The sequence below is a fragment of the Paroedura picta genome, chromosome 4 (assembly GCF_049243985.1).
Source record: "Paroedura picta isolate Pp20150507F chromosome 4, Ppicta_v3.0, whole genome shotgun sequence".
NCBI lineage: Eukaryota > Metazoa > Chordata > Lepidosauria > Squamata > Gekkonidae > Paroedura > Paroedura picta.
Window position 1 is genome coordinate 25,988,730 of NC_135372.1, and position 15,014 is coordinate 26,003,743.

General features: G+C 47.6%; 1 protein-coding gene and 1 long non-coding RNA gene across 5 annotated transcripts in view; one reads left to right on the forward strand and one right to left on the reverse strand.

Moving 5' to 3' along the window:
- Positions 1-2,343: 2,343 nt before the first annotated feature.
- Positions 2,344-7,645, reverse strand: LOC143834997 (uncharacterized). Its single transcript, XR_013229948.1, has 3 exons — positions 7,521-7,645; positions 4,572-4,690; positions 2,344-2,766 (listed from the first exon to the last, which is right to left on the reverse strand). It is a non-coding gene; the product is annotated as an uncharacterized LOC143834997 (long non-coding RNA).
- Positions 7,646-7,945: 300 nt separating this feature from the next.
- Positions 7,946-15,014, forward strand: part of GATAD2A (GATA zinc finger domain containing 2A) — an 88,366-nt gene continuing 81,297 nt past the window's right edge. The window contains exon 1 of one of the 4 annotated variants that reach the window (XM_077332025.1): positions 7,946-8,078. The gene's annotated coding sequence lies outside the window, so the exon portion shown is untranslated. The remainder of the gene's footprint in view (positions 8,079-15,014) is intronic. The other 3 variants (XM_077332029.1, XM_077332024.1, XM_077332030.1) reach the window with 3 other exon arrangements.

Sequence of the window (15,014 nt, forward strand, 5' to 3'; positions counted from 1 at the left end):
AGCAAAGTCAGCACAAAGAGTATCTAGGTGCATTGTATTTTTGATCAGGACAACATATTCCTTGGCCAAGTTGGACTGACAGCTAAAGGTTGCGGAACATCCTGCAAAGACCCAGGCCTGCCAGCAGGTGAGGTCATTGTAGTCCATGGATGTCTGGAGAAAAACAGTTTAGCCACCATCCACATTTGTCTGCCATTATTGGATGGAAGTTGACATCAGCAGAGACGCAGTTGTGGGGAAAGTGGTTCTACAATCAATCTTCTGCTAAATAGCACACACCCTCCTCCACAGAATGATTTTGCAAGTCTCCCATGTGGCACTGAACAGAAGCCATGAAGATTAAAACAAGTCTGCATTTAACTAACTGCTGTTCATCAAGTGGCCTTCTGTGCAGGCGCACATCCCTCCCTCCCTCTGTGGCCTGCTGCTGATTGATTGTGACTTACCTTGTTCCATGACTGGAGGGAGAACTGAGGGGGAAATACTAACTCCTCCCATGTCCTGACTTTGGGCAGAAAAGTCAGCCCCTGTGAGGGGAAGGATGAGCTGTAGACAATGTGTACAGCTTGGTGTGGTGGTTAGGAGTGCGGACTTCTAATCTGGGGAGCCAGGTTGGTTGTGCGCTCCCCCACATGCAACCAACTGGGTGACCTTGGGCTCGCCACAACACTGATAAAGCTGTTCTGACCGAGCAGGAATATCAGGGCTCTCTCAGCCTCACCCACCCCACAGGGTATCTGTTGTGGGGAGAGGAATGGGAAGGCGACTGTAAGCCACTTCGAGCCTCCTTCAGGTAGGGAAAAGCGACATATAAGAACCAACTCTTCTTCTAAGCTTATTAACTTCTCTCCGTGACAGGCCTGTGGAAACACAGTCCCGTATAATATAATACAATATAATCAAATTATTTTTTAGCCTGCACCGAAGGCCACTCAGTGAACAGCAGTTACAGGTAAGTACAACTCCGTTTTCTGAGGACGTCACCATTCTGTTTTCTTGCAAGGGCGACAAAACCCTTTCTGGACCCAGCCATCACTACAGACACCAACACAGTTCTTGCAAGATAGACAGTTTTCTTCAAAATATGAGGACAATATGTCAAAACAGATCTTGGCCTCTGCATGCTTCCTGCAGTTCTTTGCAGCAGAGAGTTGCCTTGAATTGCCTCATCATTAACAAATCTTACAAATGTGTATTGAGAGAAGCTGCTGCACTTTGACATAAGACCTTGGCATCATGTGACATGTCATCAATGCATCTATTTATTGTGTAATTGGACCGTGGAACCTTTTGAATTTCTTGACTTTCCTATTGTTTTTTTTTCCCTACTATTGTTTACATGCTGGCAAAATTAAGTTCTTACAGTGCGACTTCTTTCGCCACGCCATTAGTTCTGCCATCTAATAGCTTGCTTCATCGGTTTTTTCTTCTGACCACCACCCTTTTAACAAATGCCTTACTCTGTGTCTTTGGTGACCCCGGTACACATTTGGAATATTCTGAACACTTACTCATTGTGCAGCTGTGATTTTCAGCCGTCTTGACTTTGCTGGCACCATCACTGTATGTGCGAGTTGTTTGCCACAGATGAGGCAACATGGAGCTGGACAACTTGGTTTAACAGTCCATATGAAACCCACCAATAGGTAATTTTCATTGTAAAGACAGATTTCTTCGGTTTCCATCCCTCAGCTAGTGCTGGTAGGTGTCTGAAAAGTTGTACAATCTTTTGTTATCGTCACAGTCTGTTCAGTGACTGTTGTGGATGCCTCATCTTTCCCGCGACTGCGCTTCAGATACTGCCGCATCGGACCCTCTGTGCTGGCCGAGATTCCATGCAGATTAGGAATATTGACTGTTTAACACCGACAATGCTAGGTTTGTGAGATTGCAGGATCCAAGTGGTGCCTGATCAACGTCCTGCTGGGTGTCAGATTTGCACTTACCCAAAGAAGGAGTTCAGTGCCCTGAGATCTACTTTGGTGTAGTGGTTAGGAGTGCGGACTTCTAATCTGGCGAGCCGGGTTGGATTCCCCATTCCCCCACATTCAGCCAGCTGGGTGACCTTGGGCTCCCCACAGCACTGATAAAGTTGTTCTGAGCAAGCAGGAATATCAGGGCTCTGTCAGCCTCACCCACCTCACAGGGTGTCTGTTGTGGGGAAAGGGAAGGGAAGGTGACTGTAAACTGCTTTGAGACTCCTTCAGGTAGGGAAAAGGGGCATATAAGAACCAACTCTTCTTCAGTAATATCGGGGTCTCTCAGCCTCACCTCCCTCACAGGGTGTCTGTTGTGGGGACAGGAAAGGGAAGGCAACTGTAAGTTGCTTTGAGACTCCTTCAGATAGAGAAAAGGGGCATATAAGAACCAACTCTTCTTCTATGTCTTCTCTGTGATAGCCAGAGCCCTAGTAAAAAGGATACTGAAATGCAACTGAGTCATCCCCAAAGTTCGGTGAATATAAGCAATAACATTTTTAGCTGTACCAGCCCTTCCCTGGAGGCTCAGGGCAAATAACGACATTTTTAAACAATATAATAATTCAGTAAAACAACATTAAAATCCAAAATAGATCCCTTTCAATTAATTCCAAAACCGACTCCTTTTTATGGCAGGAGGGTTGATCTAGGTCTAGATTTCAGATTCTGATGTAAATCTGGCTGCTGTTTTGAACACCATGACAGCTCTGTGTGCCAGATGGCCACTTGTGCTTACCCGAATGCGGAGTTCAACAGCCCGAGATCTGTCTTTGTGATAGCCAAAGCCCTGTAAAGCAGAGAGCAAAATGCCATGAAGTCATGTAAGATTTTATGAGGAATGTTGAACGTGGTTAAAAAGCAGAACAATATCAGGATTGTGGGCTAATTTACCCCAAAGGAGGTGTAAAGCAGCTTCCTTCCTCTATCTGTAAAACCACCCCCAAAATCTGGGGAAATAGAAAGACATCTAGCTGAGAACCCCCCCCCCCCCAAAAAAAAAAAAAAAGAAACCTATGCACACGCACCACTGGGAAGATGGCCCACTCTCCCCCCCAGAAACACACAACCACACACATTTTTTTAAAATATGCACACACCCCACACAGCCAGCTCTCCAGGTGGGGAATGGGGATTGTTTGAGGATGTGGTGTCAAGTTATGGCTTTTACAAGGAGCAAAGCCCATTGCATTCAGGAATACAACAGGCGCTAGATTAGGGTTATGGGGTGAAGAACTCTGCGGACAGCCTCTCCTTTCCCCCAGGACCTGGAAAGGCTGCAGGCAGCTGTTAAGGGACTCACCAACAGGGACAGCTCTCACGCAGCAGGGATCTAGAGCCTCAGAGGGAAGTGGAAGGAGAGGGTGGTCGGGTGGGGGACGGAAGGCAATTGGCTGGACAGACAGGCAAGCCGGTTGGCGGAGGAGGCACTCAGGGGTGGGACAGCCACCCTGAGTAGGTGTTAAGCACTGAGTGGCACTTAAGCCATGAGACCACGCTCCTCCTCCAAGACCTTACCAGAAATATTAAATGGAACGGAAGAAGTGTGAAAACAGTGCTCTTCTACAGGCCAGTGTCAGCGCCTGGTGACACCAATGAATCCCACCCCCCAACCTGTATTTTACCCCTTCCATTATGTACCTGCCGATTACAATCATAATCTGGACCTATTTGACCCCAGGAATTTTGTGAGAGAGCTGTTTTGGTCTTGTTTTAGACATCTTTAACCAGTTTTATAGAACAGGAGTAGGCAAACTGTGGCCTCCAGATGTCCATGGACTACAGTTTCCATGAGCCCCTGCCAGCATTCACTGGCAGGGGCTCATGGGAATTGTAGTCCATGGACTTCTGGAGGGCCATGGTTTGTCTACCCCTGATTTTAATGTTGTTAGCCACCCTGAGACTGTTGCAGAAGAGTCCCAAACTGAAAATCCCATAAATAAATGAGCTTTCCACAAAAATAATTTTCTTAGGGTGGTCCCTGTAGTGGGCAGTGTTTGGGGAGGGATCTCAGTAGGGTGCCATGTCATAAAGTCCACTATGCAAGGCAGTGGCTCTGACAGGTAGCAACCATTTCCCCCAGGGGAACTTTGTGTGATTTAGAGAGCACAAGTAACTTTAAGAGATCTCCAGGCACTACCAGGAGTTTGGCAACCCAAGCATGAATGGAGAATAGAATTTTCCCAAGGTCAGAAATGGTTTCCAGGGCAAGAGGAAACCTGGGATGATAGGCATCCTTGTGTAGGCTGTGCATGGTCCTTGCACTGGATCCAGGCCTTTATCTGGGACCTGTACTAGCTCTTGGTGAGGCATGCCAGTCAACAGGTGGGGCCTGGGGTTCCCCTGGGATTGTAGATCCTCCCCAGAGATCAGTTTCCCTAGAGAAGATGGCTGCTTTGGAGGCTTTGGGATGCATCCTGGGGAGATCCTGGGTTTCAAAAGCATCCACCCCTGATTGCCACCAGAGCTTCCCAGGGGCTTACCCCAGACTCAAATTCCAGGCTGCGGCACTAGGCTGAGGTAAGCCCCTCTCACCCCCACCCACCCACAGTTAAGCAAAAAGCCCAAGAAGATCCAACCACCCTATGGTCTTACCTTGTTTGACTACAGCCTCCACCAAGGAACACAGGTTGACCCAGTGAGAGGTTTGGCTGGTAAAAATTTTAAACGGCCTTCTCCTTCCAGCCCATTATTGGCCACTTGGGTGGGTCAACCTGCCCAAATAAGGGAAATACTTACCTCCACTGGATTTAAATGTAATACATCAATAAAAAAATTACAGCCCCCCCCCCCCCCCCCAAGCCTTGGAAATCCCTGGTTGCTATCACGGAACCCTAGGGTTCTGTGGAAACCCCAGTTGACAAATGCTGGATTAAAATCTATTTCTATAACTTATTGGAATGATCAATTGGAAAGTATTTCTCTGAGCTAAGGACAGAGGAGACAACTACAACACCAATCACCTCTCCTCAAAGAAGATGCTGTAAGGTCACCTCAGTGCTTGGGAAGAGACAAATGGAGCATAATGTCATAGTCTCAGTTAATTACACACAGCCTTCCACAATTAGGAGGCCTAAGGAGGTGACAAGTTCCCCTTCACTGGCAGCCTTCAAGCTGTGGTTGAGCAGATACTTAGAATCATAAAAGTTGGAAGGGACTTGGGCCATCTAGTCCAACTACCAGCCCACCCAAATTTGATGCCCAGATGATGCTCCAGCCCAACCAGAATCCTTGGCCAGTCATGCCTAGAAGAAGTTTGCTTCCTGATCCCAAAGTGGTCAGAATTTTCCTGGGCGTGTAAGACAGGGCCATAAGAGCAAACACAGACAGAATCCCTTCTGCCCACACACTGACAATCTGCCTAAGTTCACAGAATCAGCATTTCTGTCCGATGGCTTTCTAGCATCTACTTTACATTTTCTAAAGGAGAACCCGCCACCTCCCTAGGACGCCTGTTCCACTGAGGAACAGTTCTAACTGTCGGGAACTTCTTCCAAATGTTTAGCCAAAAATTCTTTTGAATCAATTTCAACCCATTGTTTCTGGTTCAACCCACTGGGGCAACAGCCCTTCAAGTACTTGAAGATGGGTATCATATCACCCCTTAGTCGTCTTCTCTCTAGGCTAAACAGATCAAGCTTTCCTTATATGACGGTCATCAAACTCTTTGGCATCTTTGTAGCCCTCCTCTGGAATCGCTCCAGTTTGACTACATCCTTCAATTGTGGTGCCTATAACTGAACACAGTACTCTAAATGAGATTTAACCAGAGCAGAGTAAAGGGGCATCATCTCCTTGTGCAATCTGGACACTATATTTCTTTTAAAGCTTTAGGCTGATCCTGCATTGAGCAGAGGGTTGGATTAGATGGTCTCTACGGTCCTATCCAACTATTTTGTTGTTGTTGTTGTTAGGTGCGAAGTCGTGTCCGACCCACTGTGACCCCCATGGACAATGATCTTTCAGGCTTTCCTGCCCTCTACCATTCCCCTATTCCCAACTATTACTCTATGATTGAGAATACTACTGCTCATTAATCTCCAATTTTGCAATTTTCTTCACTATCCCCCCCCCCCAATGAAACCCAAACAAGTGGTGCCCATACAAATTAAGCTTGCTGTTCTTGTTTGGTCCTTGCATGTTATGCTCCTTTATTATGCTGCGTGTTAATTTACTGTTCACTGTTTACCTGTAGTAATAGACTGGCAATTTCCATTTAATTTGATCTGAAGAAGCACGTATACACAAGAGCTTAAAGTTAAAGGTATCACCTGTGCAAGCACCAGGTCATGTCTGACCCTTGGGGTGACGCCCTCTAGCGTTTTCATGGCAGACTCAATACAGGGTGGTTTGCCAGTGCCTTCCCCAGTCATTACCGTTTTACCCCCCAGCAAGCTGGGTACTCATTTTACTGACCGCGGAAGGATGGAAGGCTGAGTCAACCTTGAGCTGGCTGCTGGGATTGAACTCCCAGCCTCATGGGCAGAGTTTCAGACTGCATGTCTGCTGCCTTATCACTCTGTGCCACAAGAGGCTCTTTTCAAGAAAGCTTATGCCTTTAATCAAACTTTGGTAGTCTTAAAAGGTGCCACTGAACTCATACTTCCTTCTCCAGCAGGGGTGGCCAAACTTTGGCTCTCCAGATGTCCACTGAATAAAATTACAATGAGCTTCTGCCAGCATTCATTATAATTGTAATCCATGGTCTTCTGGAGGACAACAGTTTGGACACTCCTGTTCTACTGGTACTAAAGTAAGCAAATGCTACAGCGTCGGCCATTTCCACTTGTCACGTCGTTTCTAGCTCATGTAACAGTGGCTTGGCCAATGTTTCAAGAACCTCTTGGGCCAGCTTGTTGGCTCTCTCCCTGCAGTCCCCTCTCCCTGATTCTCAGCCCCTTTGGCCAGCTGGACTCCTATTGTGTCGGGAATATTATGGCTGTCCCTTCCTGATTCTAGATGTTAAATTGTGAACCATACATACTCTCTGAAGATGAGGGGTTTGCATCCTGTAAGATTACAGGCCATGGTAACAAATGGTGCGGAGGGGCACTATAGCTGCTCCAAACCGTGGCACATTTTCAGCTTTCACAACAAAATGTCCTATGTAGCCATTTGTAGTCTCTTCAATAAACTACTGAAGTTCTTCCGAGTTTACCTTCTGGGGGAGAACTGCCATGGGACATGACACTACAGAGTCATCCCTCTCACTGTCATTTCCGGTGTTCAAACCACTATAGCTACCCCACCCTTTGCCTCCCAGCGGAAAGAACACAGGTTCACACAAGCAATGGACGGCTCTTTAATGGATTGTCATGTGATACTGGCAAGGGCTCATGGGAATTGTAGTCCGTGGACATCTGGCGAGAGACACAGCTTGGCCAACCCCTCTTTAGTGGATCGTAATGTGCAAACAAATTGTAGGTGCAAACTTAAATGGACTCCGGGGAATGGTAGAGGACAGGAAGGCCTGGAGGATCATTGTCCATGGGGTCGCGATGGGTCGGACACGACTTCGCACATAACAACAACAATGTGGCTCACGGGCATTATAGTCCATGGACCTCCCGAGCGCCGCAGTTCGGCTACCCGTTCTTTAGGCTCTCCCACGTCGGCTTTTCATATCTCCCGCAGGAAGCGCCGCTCTGCTTTTCTACCTTCTACGCCCCCTTCCAGCGTCAAATCTCGACAGGAAGTTCCGGTTCTCGCGAGACAGAGCGGCAGGGCGGGCCGGGCGGGCGGGAAGGCCTCGCGCATGCGCGGAGGGCGCGACCGAGGCGAGGCGACTGCTGCGTAACGTCCTCGTTCGCGGGCGACTCCCCTTTCCTCGGTTCACCCCTTCTCCTGCCTAGTGCGCACGCGTTGGAGAGGAAGCCGGGGAGCGCGGGGGTGGGGGAGGGGGCTGAAGACAGGCTGCGACGTCAGGAGGCCCCGCCCACCCCCTGCCCCCATCCTCCTCGTCCTCCTCCTCCTCCTGTCAGCGGCCACCTGAGGGAGCCGTCTCCCCTCCCCCACCGCAGCCAGCCCGGCCGAGACGCCGCAGGGAGGGAGGGAGGCAGGCGGCGGAGGAGGAAGAGGAGGACGGAGCGCGGCCCCGGGGAGGTGAGCTGAGGGGGTCGTGGCGTGCTGGGTCGGCCCTTGGGGGGGGCGGGTATTGCGGTGACGCGGCTCAGGAACAGGCCTGGCCCCATTTCCCTTCCCCCCCTCCCCGCGGCCCTCGCATCTCTAGAGCAGGCAAGGGAGGGAGGTTTTCCCAGAAAGGCCCTCCAGCTGAGTCAGGGAAGTTTCGGCTGAGGAAGGAGGTCGCAGAAGGAGAGTTGGGTTTTATGCCCCACTTTCCACTACCCGAAGGAGGCTCAGAGGGGCTTGCAGTCGCTTTCCCTTTCCTCTCCCCACAGCAGGCACCCTGTGAGGTAGGTGGGGCTGAGGGAGCTCTGACAGAACTGGGACACTACCCACAACAGGCACCCTGTGAGGTAGGTTGGGCTGAGAGAGCTCTGATAGAACTGGGACTCTACCCACCACAGGCACCCTGTGAGGTCGGTGGGGCTGACGTAGCTCTGACAGAACTGAGGCTTTTCCCCCAGCAGGCACTCTGTGAGGTAGGTGGGGTTGAGAGCTCTGACAGAACTGGGAGTCTACCCACAACAGGCTCCCTGTGAGGTAAGTGAGGATGAGAGAGCTTTGATGGGACTGACTCAGAGAGACTTCTGAGAGAAGTCCTTCACAACAGGCACCGTGTGGTCGGTGGGGCTGAGAGAGCTCTAAGGAAACTCCTCTGAGAACAGCTCTAGCAAGACTGATTGGCCCAAGATCTCCCAGTTGACTGCATGTGGAGGAGGTTTGGGGAATCAAATCCGCCTCTCTGGATTAGAATCCACCCCTCCAACTGCTGCACAAAGCTGGCTCACACACTTTGTCCAAAATGCTTGGCCACAAAAGCAGGGCCTGCTGGGTGTCTGAGGGGCCGCCAGCTCTTCCAGAGAACATCGCAGATGTGTGTGTGTTAAAGAGAGCTTAGGTTTTCTCTGATCAACCTGAGTCGAGAACTGGGAGGGGAATTCAAGAAACATTTAGTACATTATTATGCTGCCCTTCCTCTTGAATGCCAGTTTGTGTTATCTTCATTTTGTCCTCATAACAGCCTTGTGAGGTAGGCTACCTTCGAAGAAAGGGACTGGGTTGAGGTCAATTAATGAGCTCGAAGCAGAGTAACTATTTGCTGTGGTCTTAATTCAGTTGCTACGCCACATTGCTTCTGTGAAATGGATGCTGCTGGACAGGATGTACTGATGAGTTTGTAGTCTGAAAATGAAGGGCAGGGAGAGGTTGCTGTGGAGATATACAGGCTTAGGTTCCCCAGAGGAAGAGTACCTTGGGGTGGATGGGATCATTGGGACTTGCTGCAGGCCTGCCAGGGATGGGAAGGTGCTTGCTGGGCAAAATGTGTGCGTGTGTTTGGGGGATGGGCCCTCAGCATGGGAAGTGCTTCTACGGAGAGCATTGGCAAAGGAAACTTCAGTCTGCTAGTGGAGGTGGCACGAGGCTCAGCAATTTGGCACAGACAACATTAGGAAATAGGGAAGCAGCTTTGAAACACAAGAATAAGCTGGTGAATAGAGAGCATCTTTGTCACCGGAAGATGAGAAGGAGGCCCCTGCGGAAGTTGTTTGCCAGGGGTGAAGGGAATGCTTGGGATGGGCTTGCTTCTGCTGCTGTAGGGAGGTAGCAGAAGAGAGGCACACCTGAACACGAAGGGCCACTGTTGTGAGGTAAGGCTGGTGTTCCTACTTGGGAGGGGAGGCAACCTGTGTAGATACATTGTGAGAGGAAGCTGACTGATGGAAGTGTTTGCCTGTGTTTTTGTGTGATGGTGTGCAGCCTTTTTTTGGGGGGGGGCACTATGAATCTGTAATGTATGGCTGTGAAAGTTGGACTATAAGGAAGGCTGAGCATCAAAGAATTGAGGCTTTTGAACTCTGGTCCTGGAGAAGACTCTTGCGAGTCCCTTGGACTGCAAGGCGAACAAACCGGTCAGTCCTAGAGGAGATCAGCCCTGCCTGCTCCTTAGAAGGCCAGATCCTGAAGATGAAACTCAAATACTTTGGCCACCTCATGAGAAAGAAGGACTCCCTGGAGAAGAGCCTAATGCTGGGAGCGACTGAGGGCAAAAGAAGAAGGGGACAACAGAGAATGAGGTGGCTGGATGGAGTCACTGAAGCAATCGGTGCAAACTTCAATGGACTCTGAGGGATGGGAGAGGACAGGAAGGCCTGGAGGATCATTGTCCATGGGGGTCGCAATGGGTCGGACATGACTTCGCACCTAACAACAAATAAGTCTGGAGTAGAATTTCTGTGTGTGCACAAGGTGTATCATACTGGCCTGAGGGAAAACAGGAAGTCAGAAATGGTAAAAGACGTCTGAGAGCATGATGTAAGAATGTGATAGCTCTGGACAGAGTTCCATGTACATCTGCAGTCAAATACCTGGTAGCCGGAGGGCTAGCACAACAGTACATAGGCAAGACGTAGCTAGATGAATCCTCCAGAAGGGCTTTTGCGGAGTCAGGTTGCCCCAGAGGCCGTTTTCAGAGAAGTTGATGCTGAAAGCACATGGATACATGTCGGCTCCCTGAAGGGGTGTTTTGTGGGTGTGTTATGAGGGTTGTTCCAAGAGGCAAGTGACCATTGGAGCACAGGCTGTTGACCATTCATTGGTAGGTGTGACCATGCTACACAGCAAGCATATCTACAGAACCAGATGTTCATGGCAGATATTCCACAGTTGTGTGGGCTTACAAAGGGACCGATGTAAAAAGAATAACGTGTTCTTCTTTCTCCCAACCATAGTAGAAATCCTAGCCTTTTCCATCTGTAACTTTCAGCCAGGCTAATGCCATTTGAGTTGGAATGCAAAACAGACTACACAAAATTAATGCAACACAGAATTACAGTTTTATGCTGAATTTGCCTTCCCCCCCCCCCCGCCCCAATGAGAGGCCTTTTAGCTGTTGTTTTGAGGACATTCCAAAATTGTTGTATTACTTTTTGGAATGATGCAATATTACTGTTGCATGTGTGTGTGAGTGAGCGCACTATGAAAAAGTTCTATGGATGATGATGCAAAGTGCAGGGGGCAACTCTCTCTAGGGACAGGTATTTGAAAGTTGTCGTTCTAAATCCAGTTGTGCCTTTCATCATCCTCTGCAGCACGTTGGGTTCCTACCGTTTCATCAGCAGACAGGTCCATGTTGCATGGTTTATCTGAAGTCAGACAACTTGAGAAATTTGATTTTTTAATATACCTGTTCCCTGCATTTATCCCGTGGGAACTCAAAGCAGCTTCCATTATTCTCCGTTTTATCCTCACAGCAACCCTGTGGAGTAGACTGAGGTAGGTCACCGTGCAAGCTTTCATGATAGAATAGTAATTTGAATCTGGGCCTCTCAGATCCAAGTTGACACTCTAACCACTGTCCACACTGAAAAAACAGGGCAGTCTCTTCTGCTCATCATAGCTCGGTTTCTGTTTGCCTGATTTGTTTATTGGATTACAAAGAACTGGGCAGCAGGGCTGCACCCATCATATTAGTATAGTGTAGTGGTTAAGTGTGTTAGGCTAGGATCTGCCCCATTCTGCCACAGAACCTTGCTGGAAAAACATGGGCCAGTAACACAATTCAGACCTAGACTACCTCACAAGGTGGTTGTGTGGATAAGAAGGGGAAGAACAATGTTAATTGCTTTGACTCAACAGCAGTAAGAGGCTGAGAGTAAAGGAAATTTATTTTTAAAAAACCCTCTAAGTATAATTAATTGGAACATTCTACCGCTTACTACACAATGTTGCAAGAGGAGAATCTTTGCTTCTACAACTAACATTTTGCATCAACTACTGGCAACTCTGTGAGTTAATTACCTCCAAAATGGCTTACCATTAGCAGCCTTGCTCAGGTCTTACAGACTGAGGGCTGTTACTAAGTCAACTGCAACCCTGGGTGTCTCAATACTCGAGCATCTACACTGAACAAAAATGAGGGGCAGGGAAAGAGAAAATCTATCTTTAAAGAAAGTGAAGTAATGAAGTAAAACTGTGTGTGGTTTTAATCTGGTCTGTTCATTTAAGGAAGCTTGGAATCTGCGACTAGTCCATAAAATACTTTCTGCTCAGTCTTACCAGTTGCATAAAAAGTTTGTATGGAGGGAGCAGGATGCAACTTGGTCACATGCAGGTCATAGAATCATAGAGTTGGAAGGAACCTCCTGAGTCATCTAGTCCAACCCCATGTACTATGCAGGACACTCACAACCCTATCGCTCATCCCCTGTCACCTGCCACCCCCTTGAGCCTTATAGAATCAGCCCCTCTGTCAGAAGGCTATCCAGCCTCTGTTTTAAAATTACCAAAGATGGAGAACCCACCACCTCCCAAGGAAGCCTGTTCCACTGAGAAACCGCTCTGACTGTCAGGAACTACTTCTGGATGTTTAGACGGAATTTCTTTTGAATTAATTTCATCCCATTGGTTCTGGTCTGTCCCTCCAGTTGATTCTTATATGCTGGTTGTGGGAAGCAGATACACAGGCCCGTCCTGTGTGTATTTACCTGAAAGTAACTGCTGCTGTATTCAGTGGACCCGTGGAAGAGCATGTGAGATTATAGTCTATCTGTCTCAACAGCCTAGTGAGTCAGTTAGAGACTTTTCTTGCCCTGGGTTAGCCAGTGGCCAGAACCCCAAGCCTTGTCATGCATCCTGCTTTCTAAATTCTGAACTTGCTGCGCGATGCTGTCTGTGAAATGGAAAAACAGATTCTGGTTCCTGTCCCTAGGCTGCCTACCCTTTGACAACTGATTTATGTCCTAGGCATGGCTGGAGGAAGTAAGAAATTTCCTTCTTCTTGGATTCCGTGACTGGGCCCTTATAAAGGAAGGAGGACTGCCCTACTTTGAAATTATTAAGCCAGTCTTAGTAAGCGTGCAAGAAGGAGGGCGCCAAAGACTAACAAAAATGGTGGTAAAGTTAGTTTTTTTGAGTTACTGCTTGCTTGCTAAAGATCAGAAGTAGTGAGGAGTGACTCACAAAAGCCCATCCCTCTGCCACAAATTTTATTTATTAGATTTTTATGCCGCCCTCCCATACGGCTCAGGGCAGTTTACGTATAATGTTGTGGGGTAACACATGGAATGGACTAAGCATATAATATAGTCAGAATAACATCAACAATGATCCAGCAGTGGTTTAAATTAACATAGTATCAATGATTTAGATTAATAATAATATAGCAGGAATGACAACTTAGATAAAAAAAACCCCCCAGAGAGGTCAGACTGTTGTAGACCATGGAGGAGGTTTGGGGGGGGGGGGGGAGGAAGAGACCTGTAGGTGTTATTGGGTCGGTCAGTCTCAGGGGAATGCCTGGTGGAGGAGCTCCCTTTTACAGGCCCTGTGGAATTGTGGGAGTTCAGACAGTAGTCTTTACAGCACTACTGGACTCTTGCTCTTTTCTAAAGTCAAGTAGTTTGATTGCTTGTGTCACACCTTTATCCTCTCCTCATTCTGAATGCTGTGCTTTTTGTGGGAAGCTGCATGTTCTCTTGGTGAGAGGTAGTGCACCTTCTCTACGAGTATACACAGTATTCTCTACAGTGTGCTTTTAGAACTGGTATCTAATATTTATCTGTAGATTTAGAATCCTGATTACTTTTAAATACTGCATTTGGGATGCGAAAGAGGAACATGAACCAGCAGTCTCCCAAAGTTTTCTGGCACAGGATTTTTTACATACTAAGTAGACCTGTCCAGATTCACACCTGTGACTTTTTTTTTTTTTTGCATTGTCTGTAGAAGTTAATGAGGGAGCCCACTGGGCTTGCCTCACTGTCAATTAATCAAAGTTGCTCCTCTAATAGGTACAAGAGAGAGGGCCTTTTCAGTGGCAGCCCGATGGTTATGGAGCAACACCCCAAAAGAGGTACATCTGGCCCTTCGCTTGGGAGGCAGCTGAAGATTTAGAACCGTATTGTGATTTAAACTCCATAAAGAAGAAAAGTGGCTAATGGATGTTTTAAATAAATTGTATGGGAGGAGTCTATACTACAACTCCCTCAGGTATTTACCACCTTTCCTCCTGGGAAGTGGTAGCCTAGGAAGAAACTGTGACAGTACAGATGCAAACTGCTGTGGATCCTGCCATGCCCTGGGACAATGTCAAAAGGGACAATAACATCATAACTTGTGGATCTACTTTTGACCTAATCCCAGCACTTGTTTCAAGAGTCAAACCGGCTGGCCCAATGACAACCTTTCCTTTGGACCAAAAGTATTGATGATTTCATTTGTGGAGCAAGGAGAGGCCTCAGGCTTTAAACTTTCAAAGCTTAAGATTTGAGATTTGGACATTTAAAGTACGGATTCAACCAGCTTTGGTGCCTTCTAATCCGCACTGGTCTCAATTAGAAAAACGGATTAGAACTGAAGTGAATAGTGTACCAGACTTCCTGCAGCATCAGTATTATTCAGTGGTCCACAAGCACAAAGTTTCCCACTTGCTGCAAGACCAAAAGTAACAATACCTTTTTAGGATCCAGGAATGGGTAAGAGAAATGACAGTAGTAAGTCAGTAATCTTCACATTACCACTGTGTGTTGGTGTGCACAGCTGGTTTGCATACATGTGTGACTTTGGAAAAGAAAAATCAAGTCATTGCATCTACTCACATGAAGTTCACCTTTTAGCAGTCAAAAGTAATCAAGGCATTTCTAGTGGATGAGGTGAGGGTTTAGCCAGGTAGGTTCTATAGAATTAGTTTGCTTGTTTGTTTCCAAAGGTATGCTTTCCTCCAATCATCTCCTTCCTCTTTATCTAATTAAAAATGCATGTAGGATCTGGAACTATTGTCCAGTCCAGTCTTGGGTCCCCTTTTTCCAAAGGCAGGGATTAGATAAACTGAAATTTTCTCTTTCTGTATATTCGCACCAACGTTTTTAGCTGGAGCGGCAATGAATAGAAGTTGTTTATTTAGCCACCTTAGAAACG